Source organism: Schistocerca cancellata, chromosome 2 (assembly GCF_023864275.1).
Source record: "Schistocerca cancellata isolate TAMUIC-IGC-003103 chromosome 2, iqSchCanc2.1, whole genome shotgun sequence".
Taxonomy (NCBI): Eukaryota; Metazoa; Arthropoda; class Insecta; order Orthoptera; family Acrididae; genus Schistocerca; species Schistocerca cancellata.
Window position 1 is genome coordinate 971,134,757 of NC_064627.1, and position 21,898 is coordinate 971,156,654.

The 21,898-nt window shown below is 40.9% G+C and overlaps 1 protein-coding gene across 1 annotated transcript in view; it reads right to left on the reverse strand.

The window, feature by feature from the left end:
* LOC126162931 (serpin B6-like) overlaps positions 1 to 2,872 on the reverse strand; it is a 98,814-nt gene extending 95,942 nt beyond the window's left edge. Inside the window, exon 1 of the mRNA XM_049919754.1 lies at positions 2,802 to 2,872. The gene's annotated coding sequence lies outside the window, so the exon portion shown is untranslated. The remainder of the gene's footprint in view (positions 1 to 2,801) is intronic.
* Between the last annotated feature and the right edge of the window lie 19,026 nt (positions 2,873 to 21,898).

A 21,898-nucleotide genomic window follows, 5' to 3' on the forward strand; every position in this document is an offset into this window, starting at 1 on the left:
CAATTTTTGGGCTCGTTTCAAAGTGAAATGGCTTGAGTTGAATTTAAACTTAATTCTGAATATTACTATTTCTGATCATTCTAGATGATTCTACAAAGCAAATACTCTCTCAATTTCTGTGAGTTGGCTTGGTAATTACTACCAAGACAGGTTATGCAACTTTGGTTAACAAAATTCTATCCTTCAACTTATTTAATTATTCTGGATATTACTCTTTGGACCATTGATACAGAATTAGTTAAGTGACTTTACTTGAAAGGTTGCTCAGAAAAATTTAAGTAACTGTAAATAGGCGACTCATTCTAGTGTGACCATTGCTCTTTTCAACATTCTTATACGCTAAAGTATTCTACAACCAAAAGAATTGTAAATGAAAGAGGCGATGGTGGCCTCAGTCTGATTTCACTATACTATGTTTGAGGTTACTACACTTTACAATGAACAACATGCGTCGTAATTTTACTCATTACTATATTCTGTCCTCTGCACTTGCATAAAAGAAAACTGGTATTCTCCTTTTACATGTATACAAAGTTCGACTTAACAATTGCAAGCAGTCTTGCCTTGGGTAGACGTGTCGGTGCTGGTGGTGAGATGCACGTGGCTAACGCAGCTCTTCACGCCTCATGCCCTTAATGGCGGCTGGAACTACGAGCTGTAGCACTCGTATAAGCTACTGCACGTCCGCCATAAATTCTGGGCGCAGGAACTCTTACAATCAGCCCCAGTGGCATAGAGGCGGCTTCGACAACCATTCGTCGCGTTCTACTCCACAAACGGCGACGATATTCGCCTCTTCGCTGTTGCACAATCACTTTTGCCTGAGCACAGCTACGCACGTCCGATCACGTCAACACTCCCCAGGCCATCTCTTGTTCAGTCCCTGTGTCTCCAGCTACCCCTAGCTACGCTCGTATCACCAAGAGTGGGGGCGTTCCCCTACCACCTTTTTACCGAAATCATTTAGTATTTAAGAATATTTATATTTACTACCCTGGAGTCCATACCAGTCATAATAATTTACTACTAGCGTTTTACAACATTAAATTATACAGTAATAACTTATAATTACCAAGAAAAAGAATACATTTGACTCTGAGAGCTTAGTGCATTGTCTGACAGCGCTAATTCCCAGTTTCGCCAATAGATGGCATCAGGGTGCACTCCCTGGCAGTCTCACACAAGCGCGCCCGTTTCCGACGCGCGGGCTCCAAATTACTGTCAGCCCACCATCATTTCAGTTCCGTTACACACTTCATAGTGCATTTAATGAAAGTTTGCCTTGAAGAAGTAAAAATAGGTTCTTGATTAATAATGCTTTTTCATTGTTATGCCTAATTAGGCTGGCGACTGTATAACTATTTCATTTAACAGTAATCTCTTACTGTGACTCCTTGCAAAATTATTTCTTTCTGTCATCTACCTAAAGCTACCTACAGTTAAGGTTCGATTCCAATTTTCCGTTAGATAAACTCGGTCAAATTTCTAAATTTCTCTCACATGGTAACATTTACTGCAAGTTTAGGCCACATTTGGCAAATTTACTACCGCTGTAGTGTTATACGTGACTGCCTTGTGACAAAAATAAACCTTGTCGTCACTAGGTAAACTGCATGCCGGTATAACAAGCGGAGCAGTAGTGTTATAGGGTCATAATGTGTAATAGGAAGACATCTATCCAGAAGACCACACAGTAATTCCAAACTGCAACAGGATCCACTGCAAGTACTATGACAGTTAGGCAGGACGTGCGAAAACTTGGATTTCATTGTCGACCGGCTGCTCATAAGCCATGCATCACGCCGGTGAATGCCAAACGCCGGTAAATGCCAAACGACGCCTCGCTTGTTGTAAAGAGCGTAAACATTGGACGATTGAACAGTGGAAAGACATTGTTTGGAGTGACGAATCATGGTACTCATTGTGGCGATCCGATAGCAAGGTGTGGGTATGGCAAATGCCCAGTGAACGTCATCTGCCAGCATGTGTAGTGCTAACAGTAAAATTCGGAGGCGGTGGTGTCATGGTGTGGTCGTGTTTTTCATGGAGGGGGCTTGCATCCCTTGTTGTTTTGCGTGGCACTATCACAGCACAGGCCTACATCGGTGTTTGAAGTACCTTCTTACTTCCCACTGTTGAAGAGCACTACGGGGATGGCGGTTGCATCTTTCAACACAATCGAGCACCTGTTCATAATGCACGGCCTGTGGCGGAGTGGTTACACGACAATAACATCACTGTAATGGATTGGCCTGCACAGAGCCCTGACCTGAACCCTATAGAATACCTTTGGGATTTTTTGGAACGCTGACTTCGTGCCAGGCCTGACCGACCGATATCGATACCTCTCCTAAGTGCAGCATTCCGTGAAGAATGGGCTGCCATTCCCAAAGAAACCTTCCAGCACCTGATTGAACGTATATGCTGGTGGAAGCTGTTATTAAGGCTAAAGGTGCGCCAACACCGTACTGAATTGCAGCATTATCGATGGAAGGCGCCACGAACTTGTAAGTCATTTTCAGCCAGGTGTCCGGATACTTTTGACCACGTAGTGTACTATCTGTAATGGAACCGCCACACCTTGACCAGCGGGCCGACCAGCACTCTTAGTGTGCACGCGTAGGCGCATACCGATACAACTGTGCTAGACAGAGCGGTGAGTTCGGAACGCAGACTGACGGTTTTGTTTGTCAACAATAAATTTTATCACTGACAATGAATACTTGTGGGTGTCCTGTGAAGAGAAACGTGGGTTTTGTTTGTATTCTTACATTTACGAAGCAAGACGTGGTGGTACGTACCTGTGGAATCCACTCCAGCTGACCTGCCTCGGCGGAACAGGACTGCGTCGTGTTGAGCCGCGCTCCTGTATTTAAGCATCCTCCCACTAGTTAGCTCTGCCGTTTTACTCCAGCAATCGTGACGTCATCGTTTCCCGAGCAGAGTTCTCTGCCAAGGCCGAAGCTACAAGACCGTGAAAAGTATTCATTTCGATTGACGCATACGCATTGTCAGCGACCGAAATACATTTGGGTTATGACTTAGCCTTTTATGTTTTACATGAAGCTGACGGTCAAGCGGTGTCAAACTCTCTAGGTGTCTCAGTGTTTCAAGTAACACACTGTCTGCTTCACAGTATCACTTCATCGTGTTTCTTACTTTCACAGTGCTGTAATAATAACCAAACAGCTTCTCCAAAGAGAGCATCTACATCTACATCTACATGGATACTCAACAAATCACATTTAAGTGCCTGGCAGAGGGTTCATCGAACCACCTTCACAATTCTCCATTATTCCAATCTCGTATAGCGTGCGGAAAGAATGAACACCTATATGTTTGCGTACGAGCTCTGATTTCCCTTATTTTATCGTGGTGATCGTTCCGCCCTATGTACGTCGGTGTCAACAAAATATTTTCGCATTCGGAGGAGAAAGTTACTGACTGGAATTTCGTGAGAAGATTCCGTCGCAACGAAAAACGCCTTCCTTTTAATGATTTCCAGCCCATATCATGTATCATTTCTGTAACACTCACTCCCATATTTCGCGATAATACAAAACGTGCTGCCCTTCTTTGAACTTTTTCGACGTACTCCGTCAGTCCTACCTGGTAAGGATCCCACACCGCGCAGCAGTATTCTAAAAGAGGACGGACAAGCGTAGTGTAAGGCAGTCTCCTTAGTAAGTCTGTTACATTTTCTAAGCGTCCCGCCAATAAAACGCAGCCTTTAGTTAGCTTTCCCCACAACATTTTCTATGTGTTCTTTCCAGTTTAAGTTGTTCGTAATTGTAATATCTAGGTATTTAGCTGAATTCACGGCTCTTAGATTAGACTGATTTATCGTGTAACCGAAGTTTAACGAGTTCCTTTTAGCACTCATGTGGATGACCTCATACTTTTCGTTATTTAGGTTCAACTGCCAATTTTGGCACCATTCAGATATTTTTTCTAAATCGTCTTGCAGTTTGTTTTGATATTCTGATGACTTTATTAGTCGCTAAACGACAGCGTCATCTCCAAACAACCGAAGACAGCTGCTCAGATTGTCTCCCAAATCGTTTATATAGATAAGGAACAGTAAAGGGCATATAACACAACCTTGGGGAACGCCTGAAATCACTTCTGTTTTAATTGATGACTTTCCGTTAGTTACTACGAACTGTGACCCCTCTGACAGAAAATCGCAAATCCAGTCACATAACTGAGACGATATTCCATAAGCACGCAATTTTACTACGAGCCGCTTGTGTGGTACAGTGTCAAAAGCCTTCCGGAAATCCAGGAATACGGAATCCATCTTAAATCCCTTGTCAATAACACTCAATAGCATGAACACCGTGACGCACTAATTAATTCATTGAAAATGCATTTGAGATTAGCACTCGTCAAGTTTTCGCTTTTATGTGGTACCTTAAAGGTACTCACTGGAAGCGTTGGTAGTTTTCTTCGTTAAATTCCATGGTCGAAATGACTCTTCATCCCTACCCGATCCCCATTGTGTTGTATCTCTGATAACCTCATTATCGATGGGAGATTAAGTCCCTAATGCTGTTCTTAGCCCGTACAACAGTGAATTTCTAGAATCAAGATCACGTTTTGCCATTTACAGTGTATTTATTAAGACCTTCTCTTAGTTACACAGTTAATTCGGCTTGAAAAACCAATTTCGACTGTTAAACTTTATAAAAAGCACGTTATATTACTGCCACGAAACGGAAACACAGTAATGTGAATGTAACATAATGCAAGGAGAGATGTGCAGAACAAGGTGATAAACACATGAAAACGGTAGTGAAAACAGACGATACACTAGCGTTCATAGTTATTTCAAAGTTACACTATTCGTGATGCTTTGATGGTTCAAATGGCTCTGAGCACTATGGGACTTGACATCTGAGGTCATCCGTTCCCTTAGAACTTAGAACTACTTAAACCTAAGTAACCTAAGGACATCACACACTTCCATGCCCGAGGCAGGATTCGAACCTGCGACCGTAGCGGTCGCGCAGTTCCAGACTGAAGCGCCTAGAACCGCTCTGCCACAACGGCCGGCGATACTTTGATAATTACTCGGCGCTCTTACAGCGGGAAAAGATGGGCAATGATATGACGTCGACCAAAGAATAATTTTGAGGATTGTCTAACTATTGGAGAGATTGAAACTTCCTGACAGATTAAAACAGTGTGCCGGACCGAGACTAGAACACGGGACTTTCGCCTTTCTATTGGAGAGATTATCCACGTATATTTATGCCTACACGGAAATAAGAACTAATAAAATGAGTATACACACGTAATTATTTAAATGTATGGTACTGTAAAGTGTGACTACGGTTTCAAAAATTTTAAATTTCAACCCAGAGTATACACGATACAAATAATCCTGCTTTTCACTGTAAAAGCTACGAGTAGAATATTTACAGCGATTTTTGTTAGCTATATGCAGAATGTGGCTAAAATTACGAAGGAACTTTCTATTTTGTGCATGAGTTTGATCATTGATTTTCAAATTTACACATACTTGGATCTCGTCTAGAATATATATTTTCTTTACCTGCGTGATTAAGGGTTAGCTTCTCCTTGTGTTAAGCACTTTAGACTTCTGACACAGCAGGAACTCCCTGGCACACAGCACAGTTATAAATATATTCAGCGAACCATTTCTGAAAAGTATTTAAAGACTTAGGTAATCACAGCAATTCTTTACTAAACCCTGTCATAATGGAGGTGGTATACCCTTGCTTCTCATAGACAACGACTCGTTTCATCAAGCCTGTATTTGAGGGGAGGAGGGAGAATGAGTAGCCAAGACGGAGAGAACTGTACAGTTCAATGAGAAAACAAAGTGCCGCTTTTACAGAGACTGAAGTTCGCTACCTGAAACACCGAGTCCCAATTGCAAAGAGAAACTCTTATTAGTGACAAGAACCACCATATTACTGCGTTTCTATCTGACATTTGTTCACATTCGACCGGATACTCAAAAGCTGTTATGAAGAATTCGTTTCCTACGAGCAACCGAGGACAGCGAAGAACAAACTTAGCTTGTACTTCAAAAGCCCATCGCTGGAGGGAGCCTTCAGAAAACTAGCGCCCTGGCCATCACGAAAGCTGATAACTCTAAAAATGCCTTAACACACAGCGGACAGGAACGACAAGAGACATGGCAAATCTTCAAAAATGGGGATCCACATCAGTGTCTATTCTGTGCTACTGTGGAGAGCCCCAGAGAACCCAGCACTTGCTTTCATTGGCTGATTGCTGCACTCAGTGCAGCTGCGATGGCCTCACGGCAGCCACTGCTGATAAATGTGACGCCTTATGTGCTAAACTGGTCTAATTAATGCTTTCAGTTCTGTAGTATGTAATTTACGTCAGAATTATCCGTATGTCCTGGTGCAGTGGAACGTCTCTCTCTCTCTCTCTCTATTATATATATATATATATATATATATATATATATATATATATATATATATATATATATATCCCCTTCAGTTAACGACCAAGAGTTTTCATTGCTAATAGACAAGCAACATTGGGTGAAATAACAGCAGAATCAGTGCTGGCCGCACGACGAACGTATCCTTCAGGACAGTGCGTCCAAATGTGGCATTTATGTGTTGTGGCAGCAGACGGCTGACTCGAGGGCCTTTGGTAACAGCACGACATCACCTGCAGTGCCTCTCCTCTGCTCGTGACCATATCGACTGAAACATAGACGACTGGGAAACCGTAGCCTGCTCAGGTGAGTCCCGATTTCAGCTGGTAAGAGCTGCTTGTGGGGTTCTTCAAGTGTGCGTAGACTCCACGGAAGCCACTGACTCAAGTTGTTAACAAGGCACTGTGCAAGGTTATGGTTGCTCCGTAAAGGTGTGCGCTGTATTTGCATGGAATGGACTGCGTCCTCTGGAGCAACTGAACCGATCAACGGCTGGAAATAGCTACGTTGGACTACTTTGAGACCATTTGCAGCTGTTAATCGACTCCAAATTCCCAGACGACGATGGAATTTTTATGAATGACAATACGCCATGTCAGAACGTTCTGGACACTTTGAGCGAATGATTTGACCACCCAGATCACCCGACACGAATCTCACTGTACATTTATGGGACGTAATCCAGGGGTCAGTCCGTCCACGAAACCCTGCACCGGCAACATTTCCGCAATTACAGACGGCTTTATAGGCTGCATGGTTCAGTAGTTCTGCTGGGGTCTTCCAACAACTTGACGAGCCCATGCCATCTCGAATTACTGCACCATGGCAGGCAAACGAAGGTCAGATACCGTATTAGTGCATGGTGTTCTGTTACTAAGTTCCCATTTGTTATTCTGCGATACGCCCTTCACGAAAGTGATGTGCACGTGAGTTTTAAGACAATGTGTAGTTAACTTTGATAGGAAGCGCTGTATTAATACGTCTCTTGTAATTATTACCTAGCTTCTCATTTGAACGCCAGTGTAATAATGTCCATGTTATTAACCTACTGTCAGACAGTGTTTATGTTAAGGTATGTCAGTGCATATACGGAGAACATAGGTTGGTGTGCAAAACTATGGGACGAAAGTGTCACAATAATGTTTAGATGTGAGTATACTGTGCTCAAAGATTTGGATGCGAGTACGCCGATGCAACATTATGTTTTCCCACACCTTAATGGCTTGATCATCAAAGTGACCATGTTCGGCAGTGGCCCTTCATGCATTACGTGATCCCACCTCGCGCCATACGAGGGTACATAATGGACTCAGGAACATTGCCGATCATCGCTTTAGTGTTCAAAATGGTTCAAATGGCTCTGAGCACTATGGGACTTAACTACTGTGGTCATCAGTCCCCTAGAACTTAGGACTACTTAAACCTAACTAACCTAAGGACATCACACACATCCATGCCCGAGGCAGGATTCGAACCGGCGACCGTAGCAGTCGCGCGGTTGGACTGCGCGCCTAGAACCGCTAGACCACCGCGGCCGGCATCGCTTTAGGGTACGTCGCTTTAGTGGTACAAGTGTTATGGTGTGGGGAGGCATAATACTGACCTACATATGTTTGAACACGGTACAGTCAGAGGTCAAAGTTATTTAGAGACTGCACTCCTTCCACATGTGCGTCTTTTCAGGGGTGCATTCGGCGCTGACTCCATTTTTACAGATGAAAGTGCGCGACCGCTGCAAATAGCTCAGGTGGAGGAGCTTTTGGAACGAGATGATACTCGGGGAATGGTCTGCCCGTCGCCCCGACTTAAATCCCATCGAGCACGTGTGGGAAGCGTGGGGCAGACATATTGCAGCACATCCAGATGTACCAACCGTCATCCAGCAACTTTGAACAGCAGCGGTGGAAGAATGGAACGGCCTACCATAAGAAATCTTTATCTAACTTGTAGCCCGCTTGGGAGCACTTGAAGAGCATACACTGCTGTCGGTGGTGATTGTCATCACGTTGCCTATTACGAACCATGTCCCGCTTTTTTTAACGTCCAGAAGAAAGTAATAAATCACGTTGACTTCCATGCAATTACTGTCTTACAAACAGCAACTTTGAACAGCAGCGGTGGAAGAATGGAACGGCCTACCATAAGAAATCTTTATCTAACTTGTAGCCCGCTTGGGAGCACTTGAAGAGCATACACTGCTGTCGGTGGTGATTGTCATCACGTTGCCTATTACGAACCATGTCCCGCTTTTTTTAACGTCCAGAAGAAAGTAATAAATCACGTTGACTTCCATGCAATTACTGTCTTACAAACAGAGGTCCAAAGCGGTGGGATCAACTTTTTGAAACTGGACCCTGGTTTGTCAGTAAACGACGAAAAAAACTTCGGAATTTTGCCTGGTACTTTACATACGTAAAAAGTAGATATCGTGAAGTGTATGGTTGCGCAGCATAAATGTTAATATGCAGTGTACACAAGAAAAAGATTTTGGGTTCGAATCTCGTCACTTGATCTGAATTTTTTTATTTTTAAATCTTCTCTGAATTTATTTTCATCATTATATTTATTCACTTAATTAGTTCATATTTTATTTCTTTTCCTTCTATGAAATCATACTAATCATCACATTAACTTTTTCATTTACTCTTATTTTTATTTCTTTCGTTCTTTTTCCACTTGTAACAGTTGTTCGCGTAATTTAAATTATTATTCTGTGTCAATTTCGATTTTGTTTCTTCCATTTTATAATCTTATATTTTCTCTCATTTTAATATATTCATTATTGTATTTTGTTGTTGTTGAAATTTCGTTTTACTTATAAAGCCTTCTTTCCTTTAAGTCCTCATCTGCGTTATTGTGTCCACAGTGCAATAAGAATTGATGTTTTGTTTTTAATGTTTGCTTAACGATTTCCATATGAAAAATTTATATCTTCTAACGAAAAAAATACATTTCTTACACTAATTCACAGGCAATAGAAACATATTATTTCGTCTTTCGTTTTTCAACTAACAGGTCCGCTATTTCAAATGTATAAATATAATCATTCATAGATTAAAATAATTAAATTCAGAAGCAAAAATATTCCAACTGGAAAAAGAATGATAGGAAGAAATAATGAGAGAAATTGAAACAGTTAATATGATGATTAATATGACGTTACAAAAGAATAGAAACAAAAAAAATACATTTAAAGCAAGTAACTGAATAAAAATAATGATCAAAATCATTCTATAATAATATAAAAATAAATAATTTTGTAAGTACCTGATTAGATTCCAATTAACAAGCTTTCGCATTTGAAGATTATACTTTAAACGTTACTATGTAAGTAGGCTGTTTAGTTTTTTATGTTGGTAACGCCACGTAGCGCTCTGTATGAAAATCACTGACTGTGCTGTGTGCAGTCTGTGGCTGGTTGGACTCATTGTTGGAACATTCGCTAGTGTAGTGTTGGGCAGTTGGATGTTAACAGCGCATAGCGTTGGGCAGTTGGAGGTGAGCCGCCAGCAATGGTGGATATGGAGAGAGAGAGAGAGAGAGAGAGAGAGAGAGAGAGAGAGAGAGAGATGCCAGAGTTTTGAGAGGTTGCTATAAGCGGAGTATCTGGACGTGTGTCTGGTGTCTGCCAGAAAAAGGAAATTTGTAAAGATGGTTGTCATGTATTGATATATATGATGACTTTTGAACATTATTAAGGTAAATACATTGTTCTCTATCAAAATCTTTCATTTGCTAACTATGCCTTTCAGTAGTTAGTGCCTTCAGTAGTTAGAATATTTTTTTTAGCTGGCACTATTGGCGCTCACTGTATTGAAATAGATCGAGTAACGAAGATTTTTGTGAGGCAAGTGATTGATGAAAGGTATAGGTTATTGTTAGTCAGGGCCATTGTTTTGTAGGGATTATTGAAAGATTGCGTTGCGCTAAAAATATTGTGTGTCAGTTTAATGATGATCAGAATAAGTAAAGAGAGAAATGTCTGAGTACGTTCAGTTTTGCTCAGATGTTTGAAAATCAAATAGCGTAAGAGGTTTACCAGCACGGTCAATCATAATTTTTCTAAGGGACGTTTCACACTACACAACCTCTCTGTATAGCGTTTCCATATTTACAGCTGTAGAGCATCAGGCAGTTAGTGATACCTTACATCAGTGTATAGATGGTTCCAAAAACTCGATCCAACCTCTGAGAATCTCTCTTTGTTAGAATAAACGTGTCATTTCTCTTCGTCTCATTGCACATTTCTCTCAGCTGCCTCCTTCACCATATGTTAACTGTTCTTTCTACATATGGTCCAAGTTTCATCAAACTGTTACGGGCGAGTGACACACGATGGGAAAGTTACTTTCATGCTTACGTTTTGCACACCAGTGTAATAGCGTCCTTAATGTCGAGTAATAGGTGCCCGGTTTCGTTGTATCAGTATAAAGTTCTTTATTACTGGTCAGAAGCGCATCGATCAAAATGTCAATCGCTCCTGAAGGTTATCACGCGAATATTGTGTAAATCCGCCTCTAGCCTTGAAAAGATTCTCCATGTGTACCAAATACACCAGAAGCCACTCATTGGTAATAAGATCCCTTAGAGCTAATAAACTGACGGGATGTTCGTTGCGGCGTTTTACCAACTGTTCCAAACAATCGCAGACATTTTTTATGAGAATAAGATCTAGGGACGCGGTAGGGTGCCCCAGTGTATGTAAAACCATACGTGAAGCCCTCTAAAGAGGCAAATGCTTGGAAATATCGTTATTATACTCTGTGAAGATGTGGAAGAAAGGGCAACATTTGAACAAGGAGTGCATAGAAATAAATAACCTGTTTCACTTACGTGGTGAACTCAATGAGTGGGCTCAAGTCTTTCGCGTATAACTCTCTCGCGAATTGTAAAATTGTTGCTCTTTGGTTTATTTATTCTCTTTGTAACAACACATTTACGAAAAGAGTTACGTGAAATACTTTTATCAATGCTGTGCTTTGCTTTTCTTTATCATCATTACCTTTTAGCGGAATAAAATGTATATATGGAAGTCTTATTGTTCTGTATCTGGCCTACAATTTAAGGAACGATTTTTCGTAACTGCAACTCATGCTAAGAATCAATATATCTTCCCTACTTCATAGTGATTAAAAGTTGAAATTACTTTGTTCTGAACACTGATGTTACAGTTCGTATGATCGTTCGAAAACACAAGTTCGCAGTGGATTTTATTTCTCGTTAAAATGCTATTTCATACCACGACTAGCCCAAGAACATGAGACTCTCATTAAAAAATACGTTGTCACTATAAAGTTTGCCAGATCAGAACGGAGTACAGCAAGATTCCTATCAGATTCTGAAGGTACATTAAATTATTTGCACTGTAAATTATATCCTATCAGCAGCCCGCGTCAACCTGCAATACATCATAAAATCTGCTGATCTTCACTGCCAGTCTGGGAGCTAAAAGAAATAATATTATTTTACTATTATTTTACCGCTTCCTTGCGGTATGGTCGACTATATTGTAAGTCGTTTAAATACGCCGCGGTAGCGGCTCTTCGTTCTCCACGCAGCTCAGCACCACAGATAATATTTATATAACTGAAAAATGTCTCAACAGGATGGGATAATATGCAAGCAAGCTTAACAATAAATAATACAAGTTTTCATTTATACAACTCTATTAAAACCTTTAAATATCTCAGTGATTACAGACCTTTGTGAATTCACACGTAATGGCGTACATTGCTTAGTCTCGACAAAAGAGTGCTACATTGGCGTTCTCTACGACAACAACAGGAGATCTTACTCGCACAACTTCCAACTTAAGAAGACAAAGACATTAATCTACATCACGCATTATATACTAGTTCCTTTTTTAATCTCTGTTTAACATTTATCTTCTGTGTCGGTTTTATTACTCGCCGACGCAGACGTTTTCAAAAATAAATAATAAAAAAAATACATAATTTTATGCAATGACACAATATGATACATCTAATTCTCTAATTACTACATAATATATTGTTTTTGTTTCTCTAGACGTTACAAGTCGTGGTACGAAAAACATCCCTGAAACATCAGTAAACTACCTCCAGCCTGGGCGACAACCCCAGAATCTGGGCTGAGGCGTAAAAGGGGTTGGGGAGGCAGGCGTACTAGAGCAGTCAGTGCAGTTATGCAGAGTCACCGAGCCCGGATGGCGTAGTGCTTTGAGCGTCTGCGTGTTGAGCAGGAGACACAGGCTCGAATCTCAGCCTTCGTACAAATTTCCATTCGTCGCTTTAGTCTGCACATGTCGATGGAAGGAAAAATTAACCAAAATTTTAGCAATACAGACGCTGCAAGCATCTTGACATAAATGGAGGCGGCTACAAATGACATATGAATTGCATTTCGTCGGCTGCGGCTTGAGTTGCACATTACTACCATCCGTTCTATTTAGTGTGCATGACTGCACAAGTTCGGTAGTGAACAGCTGTGGAATTGTTAGTTAAGGCCGGCTGCTATGGCCGAGCGCTTCTAGGCGCTTCAGTTTGGAACAGAGCGACTGCTACGGTAGCAGGTTTGAATCCTGCCTCGGGCATGGATGTGTGTGATGGCCTTAGGTTAGTTAGGTTTAAGATCTCTAAGTTCCAGGGGACTGATGACCTCAGCAGTTAAGTCCCATAGTGCTCAGAGCCATTTGAACCATTTTTGGAGTGTCCGAAACTTCTTCAGGGCTACTGACGTACAGTCACTGTTCTTGTAAAAGAGCTTTATCAGCAAAGTGCGATTCTTCACGGAGATAGTCATGGTGGTTGTCTCGGACAGAAACTGAGGAAGAGCTTTGTGCCGAGCGTGTGTTGGTGTGCATGTTGTGGTGCTTACAGCGTCATCTATCGGTCAAATTTTCGTTAATTTGTTTCCTGGACGTTTCCCACCGTGTCAATAATTTCCTGCTCAAATTTGACGTAATTCTGACCAGGGGTTCTCTTTGAAACTGGAACTTTAACTATGGAAACCCTCTATACGAGGATGTGCACATAAATGCTTACACCTCGATTATGTTCCTTTTTGTTGCGTCCACTGTACTGCAATATTTTGGAAATGACAACTTCGTATTACATAAAAGATAAATTCGCAAATTAGAAGGTGTGTTACCTTTGACGAAGGCTGGCAATAAGGTGTCGATTCTGACGAAGTCTTTTGCATGGCTTCCTCTGTGGCAGCGCAGATGCGATTGTGCTGAATGACTGGAGTCGTTTCCTGTCACAGCTTATCAGTGACGCTGTTATCCTTATCTGCTTCATTATCTTCCGGTACGTCGGAAATACTGATGTTTCGTAATCTGAGGGTTATCAATTCATATGAAGAGTCAGACTACATTCATACTCACACGTGGGTGATTATGGTACTTCATTCATAATTTGAAACAATGACTTACGGTCATCCAAATTAAAGCTTTTAATGATTTTCCTAAGTTACTTCACACATAGTTCCAACGTTTCAAAGTTTCCCTCAAGAAGGTCACGGTCTTTCGTCAACCCTATCCTTCCGAATGTTGCACCAGCCATACGTTGACAGTTGTAATGCGGGCTGAATGGATAGTGTGGACGCTGCGTAGGTAGTACATTATCTGGTGGGGGACCACGTAAATTTTGTGAGAACTTGGACGTGTTACTCTCGTAATCGGTACAATCGCGTACATTCTAGTATATTTGGTTTTACATATAATGTAATAGCAACGTTGTATGGTGTAGATTATTTATTGGTCACTTATTTTACTATTACCTACAGATCTGAAGATGCTTCACGTGCAACCGTAACTGATCATTTAAAAAAACATGAAAGGAATCTCAACGGACAATGAAATATTTCGTACAAGTTGCTCCGAATATTCGCAGAAGACACTATGTCTGCCTTTGCGGAACAGTCGAGTTGGTGCATCGTTAAACATTCACTGTTTAAAGATGCTGGGAGCTTGCTGGCAGAAGCAAGGTTTCCAAAAGTAAGAAGGAAAGACCAATCACGATTTCCTTTAGTTTTGTAAAGGGAGATCAGTTTTCTTTCTGTTTGATTCTCATTTGTGAAAACTGCAAGACGAATGCTTGTTGCTAAATTGAAAGGGTCTTTTTTTCCTTTTTTTACAATCTTATTGACCAACTAGGATCACGTTAACAATTTCTGTTCCTCTTCTTCCTTTGTTGTTGTTTCCTATTTTTCCAGTATTCCCTCATTTTCTCCCCATGAAGTCTCTTCATGTCTTCTGTCCTTGTTGTTCCCGATTTTTTATTTCTTCTGCTTTGAAAGCCTTTCAGATTTAGTATTTTATTTTTAAAATGGTTTCTTCCTGCTATTTCTGATTCCTTGATGCTGTTTCTTTCTAGACCTTTCCTTCCTTCTGTAATCCGTGCTATTTGTCGATTTCTTCTTCCGGAAATATAAGAATATTTGTTGTGTTAGTCTATTTATATCCATTCGGTAGAGGTTTCCGAAAAAGGTTAATCGTCGTTGGGCCATTACTTCAGACATTTTTCTATATTTTTGTAGATCTCCTCATTACTTCTGATTTTCTAACCATCTGCAGTTCTTATTACACCCATTATTTTTCTAATAATCCTTCTTTCCAGTACCTCTACTCTGTCCATCTTGTAGTTCATCGTTAGACATTCCGATCCATATAAGTAAATATATAATATAAAATAATATGAAATAATCCATATAAATAAATGTTGGAACACGTGAGGCAATGCTGACCCTACGACTAATCTTAGAAGCTAGATTAAGGAAAGGCAAACCTACATTTCTGGCATTTGTAGACTTAGAGAAAGCTTTCGACAATGTTGACTGGAATACTCTCTTTCAAATTCTAAAGGTGGCAGGGGTAAAATACAGGGAGCGAAAGGCTATTTACAATTTGTACAGAAACCAGATGGCAGGTATAAGAGTCGAGGGGCATGAAAGGGAAGCAGCGGTTGGGAAGGGAGTGAGACAGGGTTGTAGCCTGTCCCCGATGTTATTCAATCTGTATATTGAGCAAGCAGTAAAGGAAACAAAAGAAAAATTCGGAGTAGGTATTAAAGTCCATGGAGAAGAAATAAAAACGTTGAGGTTCGCCGATGACATTGTAATTGTGTCAGAGACAGCAAAGGACTTGGAAGAGCTGTTGAACGGAATGGGCAGTGTCTTGAAAGGAGGATATAAGATGAACATCAACAAAAGCAAAACAAGGATAATGGAATGCAGTCGAATTACGTCGGGTGATGCTGAGGGAATTAGATTAGGAAATGAGACACTTAAAGTAGTAAAGGAGTTTTGCTATTTGGGGAGCAAAATAACTGATTATGGTCGAAGTAGATAAGATATAAAATGTAGACTGGCAATGGCAAGGATAGAGATTCTGAAGAAAAGAAATTGGTTAACATCGAGTATAGATTTAAGTGTCAGGAAGTCGATTCTGAAAGTGTTAGTATGGAGTGTAGCCATGTATGGAAGTGAAACGTGGACGATAAATAGTTTGGACAAGAAGAGAATAGTAGCTTTCGAAATCTGGTGCTACAGAAGAATGCTGAAGATTAGATGGGTAGATCACATAACTAATGAGGAAGTATTGAATAGGATTGGGGAGAAGAGAAGTTTGTGGCACAACTTGACAAGAAGAAGGGACCGGCTGGTAGGACATGTTCTGAGGTATCAAGGGATCACAAATTTAGCATTGGAGGGCAGCGTGGAGGGTAAAAATCGTAGAGGGAGACCAAGAGATGAATACACTAAGCAGATTCAGAGGGATGTAGGCTGCAGTACGTACTGGGAGATGAAGAAGCTTGCACAGGATAGAGTAGCATGGAGAGCTGCATCAAACCAGTCTCAAGACTGAAGACAACAACAACACAACAACAACATAAATATTCTGGTCGTACCAATGTGATGTAGTGTTTTAGTTTAGTTTTTCTACATATACGTTTCCTGTTGTAAATATTTTTGATCAAACCATATGCTCTTTCAATTTTATTAATTCGTGCATCTATTGCAGATTTTTGTAGTCTATTCTGTTGTATAGTCTATCCAAGATACGTAAATGTATTTACTCGCTCTATTTTACTTATTTAACTTTACTTAAAACACTAGTGATAAATTTTCAAAGATTCGCCAAGTCCATAGTTTGAAAAAGTGCCAGAAAGGAGTCGAGCTCGTAATAATATGTAAAGAGAGCGCGTGATAAACGAAACTGACAACAATGGTATTTTTCAGGCGAGATTCACAGTAAAGGACGTGAACAAACCTGCACTCGGGGCCTTCTGTAATCATCAGACCCATCCCCAGGCGTTACTGACAACTTAAAACCTTAGTTCGCTGGTAAAAACGTTCCAGAGACCTACTGTCGTCATTGGACTTGAATCATCTAACAATCACTCGGGATAGTTGCAGATATGTAAGTGATGGTCATGATAAGATATTCTACATGACTAGTCAGCAGTTCACAATTAGTGCCTGGCTGTTGGGTCATCGAACCATCTTCAAGCTATATTGCAGAGCCGAAGACACTGGTACGCCTGCAAATATCGTGTAGGGCCCCCGCGAGCACGCAGAAGTGCCGCAAAACGACGTGGCATGGAGTCGACTAATGTCTGAAGTACTGCTGGAGGGAAATAACACCATGAATCCTGCATGGCTGGCCATTAATCCGCAAGAGTACGAGGGAGTGGAGACCTCTTCTGAACAACACGTTGCAAAGCATCCCAGATATGCTCAATAATGTTCATGTCTGGGGACTTTGGTGGCCAGGCAGAAGAGTGTACCTGGAGCCACTCTGTAGCAATTCTGACGTGTGGGGTGTCGCACTGTCCTGCTGGAATTGCCCAAGTCGGAATGCACAATGGACATGAACAGATGCAGGTGATCAGACGGGATGCTTACGTACGTGTGACCTCACAGTCGTACCTAGACGTATCAGGAGTCCTATATCACTCCAACTACACACGCCCCACACCATTACAGAGGCTCCACCAGTTTGAACAGTCCCCTGCTGACATCCAGGGTCCATGAATTCATGAGTTCGTCTCTATACCCTTACACGTCCATCCGCTCCATACAATCTGAAACGAGACTCGTCCGAACAGGCACATGTTTTCAGTCAACAACAGTCAAATGTCGGTGTTGACGGGCCCAGGCGAGGCGTAAAGTTTTGTCTCGTGCAATCATTAAGGGTACACGATTGGGCCTTCGATTACGAAAGCCCATACTGGCGATGTTTCGTTGAATGGTTCGCACGCTGACACTTGTTAATCGCCCAGTACTGAAATCTACAGCAATTTGCGGAAGGGTTGCACTTCTGTCACGTTGAACGATTCTCTTAATTCGTCGTTGGTCGCGTTCTTTCAAGATCTCTTTCCGCCACAGCGATATCGGAGATTAGATGTTTTACCGGATTCCTGATATTCACGGTACACTCGTGAAATGGTCGTACGGGAAAATCCCCTCTTCGTCGCTACCTCCGAGATGCTGTGCCCCACCGCTCGTGCTCCGACTGTAACACCACGTTCAAACTCACATCTTGATAACCTGCCATAGTAGCAGCAGAAACCGATCTAACAACTGCGCCAAACACTTGTTGTCTTACATAGGCGTAGCCGACAGCAGCGCCGTAATCTGCCTGTTTACATGTCTCTGTATTTGAATACGCATGCGTATACCAGTTTCTTTGGCGCTCCAGTGTATTTCTCTAGCGCTCTACCGTCGAACAGCGCTCGGGAAAAACGAACACACATATCTTATCGTGCCAGCTCTGATTTCTCTTATTTCATTGAGATGATCCATTCTCCATATATGGTTGGAAGCCAACAAAATCTTTCCGTATTCGGAGGAGAAAGTTGGCAATGAAAATTTAGGGATAAGTTCTCGCTGCAATGAAAAACACTGTTTTAACGATTGCCATCCCAACTCGTATATCATATGCGTGACACTCTCTGCCCTATTTGGAGATGAAAGAAACGAGCTGCCCTTCTTTAAACTGTTTAATTGTCCTCCGGCAATTTAATCTGACGTATCATATACCGCTAACCAATGCTCTGTACGAGGACGGGCAAGTGTAGTTAGACCTGTTGCACGCTCTAATTCAGGGTCGTCCAAACTGTGCCCCTGGGGCGCTAGCGCCCGCGATCGCCCGAGGCCAGCGCCCCGGGCGAATTCGTATGTTGTCGCAGTGGTCACGTCGCTTAGCTGACCGTACGCTCTTGCACGCAGCGCCTCGTCATACCGCTGTACGCGCGATTCGTACGGAAGACAGACCACCGTGCCAGCAGCAGTCAAAAGCGTTGATACCACACAAAGCCGTTACTCAACAGACTAAGGCTACAGTGGATCCAGATGGATGGTCAACAGCAGCAGAAAAAAAAGGAGAGGTACTATTTACACTGTTTAAACCCGAATGGGAAATTAATTTCTTTTGTACTGCTGTCGAAAATCATGCCAAATGTTTAGTATGTCATCGGAACCTCATGTATTTAAGAAAGCACTCGATTGAACGGCAATTTAATACTTGTCACAAAGATCTCTTCGAAAATTTGTCGCAAGAGGAACACCAGTCAAAGCTTGAAGAACCTAAAAAAAAATGCTGTAATCGGCACCCTTTGGCAGTAGGTGACCCTAGAGAATGACTTGTCTCCATTGCCCATTTCAAATTCCCCACAGGATACCGGTAGTGTGACCCTCCAGTGGAAATGGAGCGGTTTTCTCTACCATCTGACTGAGCTATTCTGTACTTTGTACATTTCCCCTACTTTCTGCATTGACCTCCCAGTACCCTTTGCAGCTATCAGGTTTACTTTTGGAACAGAGAAGACTATGACAAAGTGTCTGGTGAATTTTGCATGTTCATTCTGGACACTCTACAGAGAATACCTGCAGTTGATACAACTTTGGAGGCTGTTGCTGTTCATGTGAGGACGTCGCCTGATTTTGACGTCTGTAATTTCTATCTCGCACCTGATAGTGAAGTGTCCCATATGGTGTTGTCTGCACTTATTTCTGCGCTGCCCGCTTTCTTCCTAATTTTGGATGACTGATACTCTCAACCTTTTGTGGGGTGGAACTTGGACCACTGGCTATGATATAGTTACGCAAACATTGCTCCCAGAGCTTGATCTTTTTCTCTTGAATATTGTTGCTCGACACACTTCCGTGTTGCGTAAGCATCTTAGTCGGCCACTGATTTTTCTGGGGTGCCACGTCAGGGATTGCGAAGCCCCTCCCGCCAGAGGTTCGAGTCCTGTATCGGACATGGTTGTGTTTGTTGTTCTTAGCATAAGTTGGTTTAAATAGCGTGTAAGTGTAGGGACCGATGACTTCAGCAGCTTGTTGCCTTAGGAATTCACACACGTTTGAACATTTTCCTGTTTATTTCAATTCAGCCAATCATGGATTAGTAGTGGAATGAGCATTGACAGTGGATACCCATACCAATGCAATGTCTCGATCTCTAATTACTTTCTCCTCCAAGGAAAGATAGTTTTTATTAGACATAACATGTATAAATCTGTAACTTACTTAGAGGATCAAAATGATAGACGACACAGACGTTTTGAAGAGGACAAAAATATTTTATCCACACTCTAACACTAAATCCCATTGAAGCGTATATAGATAGTGACTTTACCATGACAAACACTAGTAATTTGCAGTGCATGAAGTCATTAATGAAAACATATTGTGCTATTTAAAAATGACGAATAAAATCATAAAATCGCTTACATGAGGGTAACCTCACAGTAAGACTAACAAAACGCTACACTGGGAAATACTTTTTCTGGCAAACAAGAGTTTTTCAAGTTATGACATATATATATATATATATATATAGACATATATATATATATATATATATATATATATATATATATAAATAAATAAAATTTGGGATATTCAAACAAACATTATTTCAAATTCAGAATGCAGTTACTTAGGCTGTTATGTATGCACTTTTATTTCTCTATATTTTATTCAACACAGTATGTATATGTCTGAATTTATTGCAAGTACAAAACAATGAAACATGGGACATGTATAACATTACAAGACAGTATTTCAGGTACGTTTCGTTCCATAGCTTATATAGTAATTTCAGATTATCGTAATTTTATTGTCAACACTAATTTTTGAAGTATTATAAGACTAACTTATTACAAATAATTTTAAGACAGTATTGTAAAAATGCAGTAGATGTGGTGCCACAGTTAGGAATTTTGCTATGTATAATAATACATCACTGGTACACAAGAGCATGGAGACATTTTTAGAAGATGACAGTAAATGAAGTAGGATATAAGTAACTACAAAAAGTGCACATGAAACTTAGTTTGTCAACTTCATTGTGATAAATAGTTGGGCCACAGTAGACTAACTATTTGGGAAGAATTTCAAGTGTACTGATGGAAGAATACTGTGTGACCAAATGTATTTAATTCTGTTCATAAGGAGAAGAGCCTTTTGCCTAAATCGTCGTCAAATCATTACATTGAAGTGGAGCTGCTGTAGGCACAAAGTAAGACTGTACCATTTCATAAGTTTAGAAATTAAGGTCTGCCTGTGTCGCTGATTGATTTTACTGAATGAAATAATTTTTGGTTGGTTGGTTTAAATTCCGAGCCAGTTTTAAATAATAACTGAGTGTCACATTAGTGAGAGAGACTTGCATACTAAATTCGTGAAAGAGCTCGAAAATTAATCTGAAAATTTTGCTGTTCCATTGGAAACAAACTTCGAAACTTAATTGCAACTATTTTTTAAAATCTTTTTGAATTTCATTGTATTCATTACTTCCGTGAGAAACCACTAATTAATACTGCAATATTTATTCTGGAAAAAGTAAAATTCAAACCTCTAATAACATTACTTTTTAATTTTATCTCTGTATTTGTGTCGTTAGCACGTTCGATGTCATAGTAAATGACAATTTATTAGGACTGTTCAGTCGCATGTTAATCAACTTTCAAACATCTTATAACATCTTTCATTTTAACTGCCTACATAATTTTCAGTAATTGTTACGAAAATTCATATTTTCACTAAAGATAGTAACTTTCGTATCTGTCGTTTGTAAGTGGACGGGCGACCATGCTATTTCATTAAACTAAAATATTCCCAAATTTCAGGTTCATAAACACTGAGTTATCCAGTCACGATTCAGCCTTATTGCGAGACTGGCACTCCTAGTAGAAAGTGCTACAGCAGATACATGACTTAACCAGAACCTATGGGATTATTTCCAGAAATCGCAGGGCATGTAAGAGAAATTCTGTGAGAGAGGTACTGTGAGAAGTAACTAAGCCGTGTCTGGGTAGCAGCGTGTTAAAACACTGCGTCATAAAAGCAAGGCTCCACGTTCGATTCCCAGCCCGGCACACAGTTTTAATCTGCCACGACGTTTCAAAACAAAGCTCACTCCGCTGCTGAGTGCAATAATGATGGTCCACACTAAATTGTGCAGTT